The sequence below is a fragment of the Punica granatum genome, chromosome 4, assembly GCF_007655135.1.
Source record: "Punica granatum isolate Tunisia-2019 chromosome 4, ASM765513v2, whole genome shotgun sequence".
Classification (NCBI taxonomy): domain Eukaryota; kingdom Viridiplantae; phylum Streptophyta; class Magnoliopsida; order Myrtales; family Lythraceae; genus Punica; species Punica granatum.
The window spans coordinates 13,237,840-13,251,208 of NC_045130.1; the positions used below are offsets into that span (position 1 = coordinate 13,237,840).

Below are 13,369 nucleotides of genomic sequence, written 5' to 3' on the forward strand. Positions count from 1 at the left end.
TAATAACTAATTAAGAGGCATGAAAATTTGAAACCTCTTGATTACCAATTGAGTGAGTATGACACTGCACAATGTCACGTAGTATACCCATTCTACATAAGATATCCTATTCGAGAGCTGAAATGTGTCCCTTCCATTTTAAGCGGGCCGTCTCGGTGAGTAATTACAATTTACTTATCATATATATTAACAGAGAATCCAATAATGAACAATAGCATCTAATTAAAGATATGGATATAGTTAACCAGAAAAAAAGGATATAAAAAGAAGAAGGGGGATTAGTGCAATCACGTAAGTCATCGACTCAGAACTAAAAAGTCTTGATTTCTTTTTTGTTACAAGGGAAACATGTAGGTCTAGTACAATGAAATAAAAATATTAATAATTAATGAAGGGCACAGGTACGCCAACAAAGACGTATATTACTGCACTATACCCCTTTTATTATTTAAAAAATTTTTCGAATTTAATTTTCGTCAGTGCAACTTTCCATGGTCCTTTGTCTTACTTTCTTTATTTTCCGAGGCTAAAATCCTATATGCTTAATCCAGGCAAAGCCTTAAGGAATACAAGGGCATTGCTTTGGAGGCGGATGACCCACAACAGTAACTGCACAGACAAATCATTCGTTAGCTCAATCTTGTGTCAAAAAACATGGAATCAGTGAGGAGATTTTATGTTACAAAATCAGTAGAAATCATCGCACCATACAATATTACAATAAAATAAATTACTAAATATTAAAGTAAAAGCCAAATACTTTATTAAAACTTCAGCAAACAATTTCGAAATTTGTGTAATTTATTTTAAAATAGTATAAAATTTATTTGTTATTAAGTTATTAAAAAAATTGGTGAAATTAAGTTATTAGAAATTCAAGTAATATAATTATTACAAATTGAAGTAATTTTTTCTGATTGTATGGTGGAATATTTTTAAGTGTTGCACAGCAGCTTCCGGGGTAAATATATAATAAAGCTTAATGAGCTAACTATATGCTCGTCAAACTGTTCAAAAAGAAATGGTCATAGAAATCTGATTCAAGTCAACCATGTAGACTGAAATTATAAAATTCAACTTGGTTCAATGGCGTGACGGCACTGCGTAGTACACATCTTCTGTAAATCATCACCAATCTCCGTTGTGAACAAATAGGAAAGAAATAATGTTTGGCCCTCGACCTTTTCTAAACCTATTTTTTTTGTTCAATTCTATCTCTAACGTTACATAATTTGTTCATATTAGTCCTACCATTAATTTTTTTCTTCAAAAAACTATTTTTCCATCCATAATATTTTTAAAATATATTATTTCATTGCATATTAATTTTAAGATTTCTTTTAAAAAAAAGGAAATTGGGAGATCCCAGTTCGACTGGATCTCTTGACTCCGGAGGAAGGAGGCCTCGTCGACGGCCACTACTCCCTCTCCGAGGTCACCTAGGACCTCTGCCTCTGTCGCTGGCAGGGCCTTCTTCCTTCGGAATCGGGAGATCCTAGCCAAATTGGGATCTCTCGATTACCTTTTTTTTTCTTTTTATTTTAATTTTTTGGTATTATTGAAATTAATTTGTAATAAAATAACATATTTTTAAAGTATTTTGTATGAAAAATAGTTTTTTGACGGAAAAATTAACAATAGGATTAAAACAAACAAATTATGTAACGTTTAGGGATAGAATTGAACGAAAATACAGGTTTTGGAGGATTAAAAAAACGAAAAGGTGGAGGACCAAAAATAGCTTTTCCCTTAGTAAATATTGAATGAAAGATATATTACCAATATTAAAAGTTCTACAATGGAACCACAACTTGTGTTCCATTATCGAACATTAATTTCAGCCATTAAATCCTACCAACTTTTGATCTCATCAATTCATTATTTACATATTTTACCATAGTATTTCTAGTCTTTACATTTTTATTTTACAATTTTCGGTATAATATTATACCACTGTTCTCGAATCTTTCCGCCACATGTACCAATCACATTTTGTCACGTCACCCATCATCGTCACGTCACCAAAGTGGACCATAAAAATCAATTTTTAAAGAAAACCGGTCTAATATAAGCCGGACATGTTAGTGACACGTCATCGACATGTAAGCGGATTTTAATTTACATAAACATCAATGACACGCCATCGACACGTAAACGGCCCTCCAATTTTATTGTAATTTACATGTGGCCCGATGAATTTGTGACGCTATTGAAAGGTCTATGGGTCAAGAAGTTGTCTTTAATATTAAAATGACTAGAAAAAAAACTAGTGTTCCACCATTGTAGAATTTGCCAATGAACAATAGAACAATTAGAAGATATTCACGCTTATAACGACCCAACCCATGTTAGCTCAATGTTTTGATATGTAGTTTTGAATCGGAATGTTGATGTAAAAATCAAGGAAAAGTTAGTTCTCTTCCATATTTGCAAAATTAATTTCAGTAATCGCCTGTATGTGTTAGAGAGAGAGAGAGAGAGATGAAAAATAACCCTTATCGAGAAGACGACGGGCGCCACAAGCCAGCGGGGGGAGGTACAGTAGAATGATAGCGAGAACCGTAAAGATCCGAATAGCCACAAACAACGGAGTTGCAGTCGTGAATGTTGCAGCTTTCTCCATCGATCCTTCCTTCTCCTCCTCTACCTCTCTATATCTCTCTTTCTCTCTGCGTGTGATACGATCAATTGGATTCGACTTACAGCTCTATACTAGCTCTACCGGGTTTGTGATGAATCGATGTTATATAAACTGTGATCTGGCTTGGTCATTAATTTTTATAGATTGAAAGGTGCGTGGATCATCTGGCTGGATTATCAGTGGGCCAAGAGGTTTGGTTTATGAAGTCAAATTAATTGAATATGATATTTGAAAGTGCCTATAAGCGGCGGGCAAAATTTAATGCAAGATGCTTCAAAGCCTTTACCGTGGCTTCAATTATTTTCGTGGAAGCATCACGAGAAGAGAAAATCTCTGAGGTTTCTTTGATTTTGAATTTTCTTATCCATACCACTACTAAAAATATTCAGTCAAAAAAAATACCCCTACTAAAAATTAAGGGATTACCGAGGGGCGGATCCCTCAATAAATCGGGCCTCGGTAAATTTAGCGAGGAATTTGTCTGAAGGAGGTAATCCCTCAGTAATCTCTTGGTATACCGAGGGATTACCACTTGGTATTTCCCAAAAAAAATTACCAACGGATTACGGAGGGATTTATCCCTTGGTAACTTCGTGTTTTTGTTAAAAAATACACCGGCTACTCCACCCTCTTTCCCTTCCCCTCCCACCCCCCATCCGCCCATCGCGCATGCCACCTCCTTAACCGTCGAGCTACGAGCATTGTTCTTATTATTTCTCTACACTTAATTATATTTGTATTACTTGTCTTTATATTTTCATTTTTAAAAAATCAAAAACTGTAATATTAACAAATTTGCATTGATAATATATAGATTTAATAATAAATTGAACATTATTTATCTATATAATGCATGTGATATTAATTGAAAATAACCACATAGTTTATTTGATCGATCTAAATAGATTTTAAATTAACATAATCGAAAATTTTATAGACTCTCACTTACGAGTTCGAACATGCTTTCCACTACTATCTATTTTGAGGTTTTATTTCTGATACTATTTATTTCATTCTTTCTTTCTTTTTTTAATTTTCATGCACAATATTAAAATGGTAAGTGACTATAAAATGCATATATTTATGAATCGTGCTCCGAGTATAAACATAATCTTATTATAATGTTTACGCGCTCCGAGCGTAAACATTATATTTACATACCAATATCAAATTGTATTTTTCAAAAAATCAAAATTTTAAATATTCAAATTAATTAATTTCATATTTACTATAAATATTTAACACTTTCAATCCTAAATTAAATTAATTTTATATTTAACTAACAATATAATATTCTCTTCGAGAAATATAATTTATATGTGATATATATCTCTACAATTATTATTGTAAATAAAATATTAATTTTGTAATTTGATATTTTATTCTTTATATTTTTATTGGAAAACGTTAAACTTTTTAATTTACCGAGGGATTTTCCCTCGGTAATATAACCGAGAGAAAAATCCCTTGGTAAATTATTTTTTTATAAAAAAAGATTTTAACTTTATCAAGGGATTTTTCCCTCGGTAATTTATTTTTAAAAAAGAATCTTTAAATTTTTGTTAAAATTTTACCAAGGGAATTACGGAGGGATTTCCTCAGTAATTCCTTGGTAAATTTTCTGGGGGATTATCAAGGGAATTTTATCGAGGGACGCAATCCCCTGCTAAATCCTTCGGTAACCCCGATATTTTTAGTAGTGCACGACCTATGGTAGTGGACATCTTAACTAAACATATAGGTCAATTTTTTTCTAAGACTTTGATTCTTGCTCTTGGCCGCGAGAGAAGTGGATTACCAATTTGGACTGACCATCTATATATTAAAAATATATATATTAGATAAATAAACATCTGTTGTAATCTTGAATTTGCGGAAATATATTTCCTACGACTTCTCTTTTTGATAAGTATGTTATTACGGGATTATGGGGATTATGGGATCCTCTTTTTATATATGGACATCTGTATATTAGGATAGTCTAAAATTATTTAGCTAGTCTGACATATTTAGTCCAGAGAATCCCGTAGATTTTCTTTTGTTTCCTTATTTTGTAGGGCTGATGTGCCTATTTGTATTCGGTTTTGCATATCAATGAATTCAAGCTTGAAGCTGCTAATCGTATTATATGTCCGACCACATCTCATCCATGCATGAAATACACATTGTTTGCACGTTTCAGAAACTTTTTTGTGAAATAAGGTAATAGGAAGAGAATATCCAGGATTTTGTATATCTGAGTGGAAATACTGATGTTCATGAGTTGTTGGTTACTGTTCATCATTCAACGAACCTGAAGAAATGCATTACTGTTTTTTATTTTTATTTTTTTAGAGCATTACTGCATGGTTATTTAAAAAAAATGACAGCACAGTATGAAATTCATAATTAGAAGAGAATATATGCAAATGTTCGAGACGAATTTTATAAAAGTTGGTTTGTATTTTAAAAGAAGGACAATTTTTAAAATTATTAAGCTCTTGAAAATTTTTAAAATCTGAAAATTAAAATTTGAATTACTCATTCTCCGTTAAGTACGTAGGGGCAAAATATTACTCGAGTACATGTGAAAGAGCTAAACACAAGTCATGTCCGTCCACCCTTGTGGATTCTATCTTCTTAACTGGATCTCCAGAACGTAAGGATAGGGTCAGAAAACTAAGTAATTAATTAAGCCGCAGCAAAGTCCACGGTGCATGGATTTTCTCGGTTGACGCAAGTAAAAGCGATTGATCAATTGGCCCCAATGAGAGCGAAAGGAGTGGAATCGGTCCTCCTGGAAAAACATGGTCCACGTAATACTGAATCCCCCCGATGATATGCGGTGCCAAGCAGTGGTCTCGAATTTACATCTTGGAACTTTGTATCGAGTCCCCTAGAAATATTCCATGGGGATCGACCATGTACGAAGCACAGCGATTGATCAATTGGCCCTAATGAGAGCGAAAGGAGTGGACTCGGTCCTCCTGGAAAAACATGGTCCACGTAATACTTAATTCCACCGATGTTTGTGTGGTCTCGAATACCTACACAAACATGACGAGAAACATCTCGGTGATAGACGCTCTTAATAATTCGTCCATTATTCTCTCTTGTGAATATGCAGTTTTATTCCTCACACATTAGGAGTGTAAATAGTGGTCAATGAATTCAATAGAGAATCATAAAGGGTGTAACGCAAGAGTTGAAGGTTACAAACCGAAACTCTTCATCAATCGAGTGGCGAGTTCTCATGACAGATCATTGTTAGCTACTATGAGAAAGTTATTTCAATGAGATTATTTATTTCAAATGACATATAATTGTTAGCACCCGAATTTAATCTCGCCGGGGCACGCATGCGCGAAGCCTATGCAATGTGGCTTGGGAGTGTCCACCTTCCCGGGAACGCACGACGGACACGCGTGAGAAGGAGTCGCCACTTACTGTTTACGACCCATAAGTCGAGGGCCGTTGAGTCGCCCGGGTCTAGGGGTACGGGGTACACCTAAATACTAAGGCAATGGTCATGCGGAGCCGAAAATTCCGAATTCGGGAGTTCTATTACGTGCGGGCCTATATCCCGCACGCCCTTTCGGTACTCTAATTTGCTAAGCTTGTCGTTTTGTTTATTTACCGCGTGATATAGGGTTACACTTAACTCACCCATTTTGACACCGTAAAGTTGATGAATTGATCAAGTTGGGCCAAGGATCCGAAAGATGAGTAGGCTTGTGCGTCGAGGAATCGGTTCACTATCTTAGCGTTACAGTTCATTGAACCGTGATGGTCGATTCCCTGCGCGAACCGAAGCCGCGAGTATTCGAGCTTACTCATCTATTGGTAACAATAGACCGACTTGACCGGTTCGACACTCGGACCTCTCGCTCGCCGATCGGGGATCCTTACAAATGAATGAGTGAGTGTACAGATAAAATCCTCACAATGTTCTCTCGAATAATTACAAAGTGTAACTGAATAAGTAAATGGATCCCGATCGGTTTGCATTGGACCAATATTCCGCTCCGGCTTACCGTGTGTTTTGAATAACCGATAAATAAATTAAGGCAACGCGGGCTCAAAGAGCCGGGGGTCGGGTCCAATCGAACCGACGGTTTGCAGGAGAACCGATTGGTTCCCACTGTAACCGTTGGACCGATCGAGCTCCCGGGTGATATCTAAACACGTTTCACACATCCAATCCAAATTGCCTTCCACATAGGCCATATTTGGAGTGTGATGGTGACTCGAGGCTAGATCCCATTCCGCACTCGGGTTGCACGCACTCAGTGAGTTAGGAGGCATTGGACCTCGTGCTCGGTGATTTGGGGCGTTGGACCCCGTGCAACACGTAACCTATGGGCTCAGACCCGAACCGCAGCAAATCAGCAAAAGCAAATGGAAAACAGAAGAAAACTGATAAAATTGATGGAAAACAGATAACAACTAACAAATGTAGGTGAATACAGACAAGTTGTGTATTAAGTCGAATGTACGTGGTTTAATCAGTTATCGACCGGGTTGATTTGCAAACAATGTGTCTAGCCTAGGCAAACATAGATGGTGGGTTAAAATATGGCTCTAAGCCCATTACATGTGTGAATTTGTTTTAGAATCCTTATTTAGTGAGATGACACTGCGGTTTCACCGAATTAACCAAACTCGTATCTTGACTCTAGATTGGAATCTAATATTCTACCTACCCATTATCTAATGTTCGTTTAAGTCGAGTGTATGATTAATGCGGTTCTTCGTATTTTGTAACTGAAATAAAATGTTCACCACCGAATTTACGATAGGAAGATAGAAACACCGAAAGTGAACGAAATGGGCCGTGCGAATGAAACTCGTACCCGAACGGGTTGCCCTTTCTCGCCCGTAAATCGAGGTGTTTCCAACTCCCTAACGCCTAGGGTATCGGTGAATCACGGAATAATGATTATGCCCTTGGATAATAAAACGTGTGATGTTCGTGTACAAATTGAAGATCGTGTGACACGAAGAAGTCTAGGAAGGACTCGCGCCTCCCGACTCGAGCCGCATCAAATCGGGCCCGGACTCAAGTCATAGCACGCGAGTACTCGCTAGACGTTGATTTTATTCGTGTTACACGTCTTAGTGTTTTGAAATTGTGGTCTTTTTAAGGAAAAGGACATTCTCGCCGTTCCGTGAGCCATCGACGCGCTTACGAATTAATAATCAATTTATCCAATTATTTAGTCCAATATGATTTAATTAACCGAATGATACGTCCCGTTTCTCCCATTTGTGGAATGGTTTAATGATTGAGATCTCAAACCTCAATTGTTATGGATCAATGAAACGTTTGTTCGATATTAACTTATCTAGCATACGAATTAACATGAAACCAACGATTAAATGAAAATGGTGATTACAATCAATTCCAAGAATCGGTTTTGACCGTTTCTTGCATGCATAAAACATCAAACACGATGACAACGTACATTTTTTTACATAGCCGGTGCCGCCATGATCTTGGGAACGTAATTAAACATACAAACAAGCACAAACACGATATTTAGAGAAATCGATAAAACGACACCGACTCATCGGAGTGAAAAATGTAAAAACTCGGAAAACGACTTGAATCGGGGAAAGGAGGCCATCCATGGCCCGAGGATGCCAAGAGGGGCTCTCGGCCACCTCCCTTGGGGTGAGGCCGAGAGGCTCCTTTGGCTTGCCCGATCCAACGATGTCTCCTCGACTCCGATTCAAGCTATTTCCCGACATGCTAGCACTATATACGATGATGACATGCATAATACGATGTAAAAACACATAAAAAACATAAACTTGCATGCGAATCGGTCATGGACCGCCTTATCGCCCCACAAACGCAAGGAAAACGTAAAAGTCCTAACTTCTCTGAGTTGGGAATGATTATACCTAGCCCCGGGATGCGGGAAAAGTCGAGGAAAGCCAGAAAAAGGGCTTGGGAAGTCGGTTCTGCCCCCTGGAATGAACAGACCCGAATCAGTGAAGTTGGGTCGGCGGCAGACCCGACTGGCAGTCCGGTTTGTCGAGGCTGTACCGATTGATCGGGATAGAATTTTGCGCGGGCCAGTTTCGTTGGATTCCCAAGAGACTAAGGATTGCGTCTGCGGTGGTTTCCGGAGGAGACCACGCGTAGATTTTCTGGAAATAAAAAACAAAGTCGGGTCAGTAAAAAAAAGACAGACCCAGTCGGGTCAACACAGACCCGACTGGCACCCGATGAAGAAATGGCTCCACAGGAGGCTCCCGGTGGTCTTTTGATGCGACGTCGGTGGCATTGGACTCCTAACTGACTGAGGACCACGGTGATAGGTGGCACGTAGCAAGATTCAGCCCGAGCTAACCTGTACATTCCTGCAAATTTTGGGTTAGAAAAGACGACCAGAGGAACAAACCCGACTCACACCCCGGTGTAGAAACGACTATACGGGAGGCTCCCGGTGGTCTTTTGGTGCAAGATCGGTGGCATTGGACTTCTAACTGACTGAGGATCATGACTGCGGTGGTTTCATGAGGTTTGGACATGTATATTTTCCGTATGCTCCTGCAAAGTTCCGGTCAAAAAAGTAAATGAGAGGGAGAGACCCGACTGGGCTGTTTGGGTAGAAACGGCTGTAAAGGGGGGCTCCGGGTGTTGCACCGAGCTGGCTCGAGTTCCTCCAATTCCTAAGGGACTGCTCTTGGTGTTCATGACTAGTTTGTGGCGTGCGCACGACTGATTTCAATCGGAAATGCAAAGAGAAACCGATAAAGACTATGAAAACCCATGAAAGAAAAAGATTGGAAAAGGGGCGGTCTCGCGCGGTTGAGCGGCTCTCGGCACATGACCACCTCGTCATGGGGGAGAGTGAGGGTCATGAGGAACACTTAGAAAGTGATGGCACGACTCGCCATGGTCGTGGGAAGGAGTGGCGTCGAAGAAGCCCAGAAACCCGTGAAACCCTATGGAACTCGATTCTGGACAGAGCTGGTTCGGCAAGCTGGAAGCTTCAAATCGCAAAACTAACACCGGAAATGGACTCGGGAGGTCGAATACATATGGGATATGAAGTTTGGTCGAGCTTGCTTAAGTCGAGAATGAAGAACTCGCTTAGAAACCGGGAAAACGCCCTAGGGACCCGAATCTGGACAGAGCTGGAACGATGTGCTGGGAGCTTCAAATGAAAAATCTAAGGTCGGAAATGGACTTAGGAGGTCGAAAACATGTGGGATATGAAGTTTGGTCAAGTTTGGATCGGGTTGGATGGCTGTCGCCGGAAAACGGTTGAGTTTTCCGGCATTTTCGGCCTTGGACGGGGCTGTGCTTGGGCTGAACGACCAGGGCTGATTGCTGGAGTTTGAGAGGGTTTTGGAGGTTCTCCTAGAGTGAGAAAGGTTGAGAGAAAATGAAAATTGAGTTGTGATTAAATTAATGACCCAAGAGGCTTATATAAGAAGCCTAATGATGCAAAATTAGTGAAATTAAGTGTGATTTTGGGGGGGTTTATGGGGCCGCCGAATTTTTGAAGAGGGGTTAGAATGGGGAAATGTCACTTAGAGTGTGGGGGAAGCAAGAGGAGAAGTGATGGGAAGTGATGGATGGGAGATATGTGTAAGAAGGTGTAAGAGATATTTGAATTTGTGTGGTGGAGGGAGCTTCTTGAGTTTGAGCCACCGAATTGAGCCGTGGCTTGGGGTTGAGCCGTGGCTTGGGGTTGAGCCGCGGCTTGGAGGCTTGGCTTGGCTGAGCTATGGGTCCCATTTGACTGAGAGAAAAGCCGGGAAAAGCTCAAGACTTGATTGAACGCGCGCCCGATCTCCGATGTCCGATTAATTTATAGATTTGGAATGCTTGAATGAAGAGGATTTGAATGAGCCTAATATCGCCATACGTCGCGTGAACGAGTGCTCGGAAGACTCGGCGCCTCCAGAGTCGGTTTTGTCTCGTCTGGGTGTTCAGAGTGGAATTAACCGTCTCTGTTCTCCGATTGCTCCTTTGTGCGTTGTAGTGCTTGTCTCGATGAGCTTTTTGCCTCGTAGGGGATCGTTGGATCGTCGTCTCCGACCGAAGACCGTTGGCCCGGGAAGACCTAGGGACTTGTTACCGGGGCTTTCTGAGTGTTCCCTGAATGTCTCGAGGTGTTCGGGGATCGTTTTGATCTCTGTTTTCCATGAATGTGCCCCGAAGATTTACCAGGAGGCGTTTGCTACCACTGAAACGTCACTCGGGGAGCCCCGTAGAGTTCCGAAAGGTCGTCTAAAGCTTGTTCCACGACCCCGGTGGTCCCTGAGTGCCTGTAAGTCCGTTTTGGGGTGCCGTTTACTTGTCAGTGGAGCGGGCCCCGGGAGCCCTGTCAGAAAAGGCGTCTGTGAGAGATCGGGGGTGTTCCGGCCTAAGTGGTATGCCCCCGAAACGCACCTGGACGCGTCGTTAGTCACTTTGGCACTGAGAGGGATTTTTAGAGTGCCATATTGGGCACCTTTCGGTGCTTTGGTGACTTGGTGATGAATAGTGCCACAGTGCCGGCTCTGCCGTTTTCGGAATTCCGCATTTGTCTGTTCTTCTGACGGCTCTCCTCTGCTTTTCTCGGTGGACCATGCTTTTCTCCCGCAATCCATGACTCTGTGCCCGCATGTTTGCCTCCGATTTCCCGATTGTGAATGGTATCCCGAGCTTTGGTCGGAAGTCCTCCGTTGGAACCGGTGGACCAAAATGGGGTGCTGACAACTTGCCCCTCTTTGGTTGCGTGCTCGATTAGAGGAGGTAGCCAAAGATCATGAAAAATAACCCTTTTTGGTCCCGGCGACCGCTTCGACCTCACTCGCGATGGCCACTGGTTCCTGAGCTTTGAATGCGTGGGAAGGAATTAAGCATACGTACCTAAATGTATCGAATAGATGTCAGAATCAGCGAATAAGAAGAAAGGGAGTCAGATTTAAAGCAATAAATTGTGGGTTCATGGAAAGTAAGAACACGGGTTTATGGGCCCGTGCGGTGCAAGAAAAGTAAGACAGGGGTTTATGGGCCCGTGCTGTGCAAGAAAAGTAAGACACGGGTTTATGGGCTCGTGCAGCAGGAAAAGCAAATACACGGGTTTACGGGCCCGTACAGCAGGAAAAGTAAGACTCGGGTTTACGGGCCCGTGCAGCAGGAAAAGTAAAGGCACGGGTTTATGGGCCCGTGCGGTGCAAGAAAAGTAAGACACGGGTTTATGAGCCCGTGCAGTAGGAAAAGTAAAGGCACGGGTTTATGGGCCCGTGCAGTGCAAGAAAAGTAAGACACGGGTTTATGGGCCCGTGCGGTGCAAGAAAAGTAAAGACACGGTTTATGGGCCCGTGCAGCAGGAAAAGTAAGACACGAGTTTATGGGCCCGTACAGCAGGAAAAGTAAGACACGGGTTTACGGGCCCGTGCAGCAGGAAAAGTAAAAGCACGGGTTTACGGGCCCGTACAGCAGGAAAAGTAAGACACGAGTTTATGGGCCCGTGCAGCAGGAAAAGTAAACGCACGGGTTTATGGGCCCGGGCAGCAGGAAAAGTAAGACACGGTTTTATGGGCCCGTGCGGTGCGAGAAAAGTAAAGACACGGATTTATGGGCCCGTGCAGCAGGAAAAGTAAAGACACGGGTTTATGGGCCCGTGCAGCAGGAAAAGTAAGACACGGGTTTAGGGGCCCGTGCAGCAGGAAAAGTAAGACTCGGGTTTACGGGCCCGTGCAACAGGAAAAGTAAAGGCACGGGTTTATGGGCCCGTGTGGTGCAAGAAAAGTAAGGATACGGGTTTATGGGCCCGTGCAGCAGGAAAAGTAAGGACACGGGTTTATGGGCCCGTGCAGCAGGAAAAGTAAAGACACGGGCTTATGGGCCCGTGCGATGCAAGAAAAGTAAGACAAGGGTTTATGGACCCGTGCAGCAGGAAAAGTAAGACACATGTTTATGGGCCCGTGCAGCAGGAAAAGTAAAGACACGGGTTTACGGGCCCGTGCAGCAGGAAAAGTAATACACAGGTTTACGGGCTCGTGCAACAGGAAAAGTAAAGGTAAGGGTTTATGGGTCCGTGCGGTGCAAGAAAAGTAAGGACACGGGTTCATGGGCTCGTGCAGTAGGAAAAGTAAGACACGGATTTACGGGCCCGTGCAGCAGGAAAAGTAAGACACGGGTTTACGGGCCCGTGCAGCAGGAAATGTAAGACACGGGTTTACGGACCCGTGCAACAGGAAAAGTAAAGGCACGGATTTATGAGCCCGTGCGGTGCAAGAAAAGTAAGACACGCATGGAATGCAAGATCAAAGATCAATGTTAAGGAATGGCGCTTAGTGCTGGAAGGACAGTTCGCTTGACACTCGGCCAAAACCGCACAGGGTGATGCAGTGGAGATTATGGCTTGCGAATCGTCGTGTGACCGAGGTGCTTGTTTGATGACGGTGTCATGCATGGCCCCGAGGTCTTCGGTTTGTCGAGGATCGGACTCGCACTGAGGCGGCTGTTTCGTTGGGGATACCCCGGTCGTGCGATGAGGGGAACGAGCTCTGGGGTAGAGCGCCTATGTGTCCCGAGGGATCGAGAATCAGAGTCTGTCGTAGTTCTCGCGTTTGTTGTACATGTGATCCAAACATCATTAGTAAGTCATGGGATTACTAGCGATTTGTAAGCACGGGTAAAAGGAAGGGTTTGTGACGCATGCTCTTCAGTTTCGGGTCGCCGTGAAGAGTTTTTGCTTTGATGATGTGAATGGTGGTCCCGCTTTCAGAGGCCCC

At 42.2% G+C, this 13,369-nt stretch overlaps 1 long non-coding RNA gene across 1 annotated transcript; it reads right to left on the reverse strand.

The window, feature by feature from the left end:
• Positions 1–278: 278 nt before the first annotated feature.
• LOC116203215 lies at positions 279–2,754 on the reverse strand. The gene is made up of 2 exons (XR_004156228.1): positions 2,494–2,754; positions 279–609 (listed from the first exon to the last, which is right to left on the reverse strand). It is a non-coding gene; the product is annotated as an uncharacterized LOC116203215 (long non-coding RNA).
• Between the last annotated feature and the right edge of the window lie 10,615 nt (positions 2,755–13,369).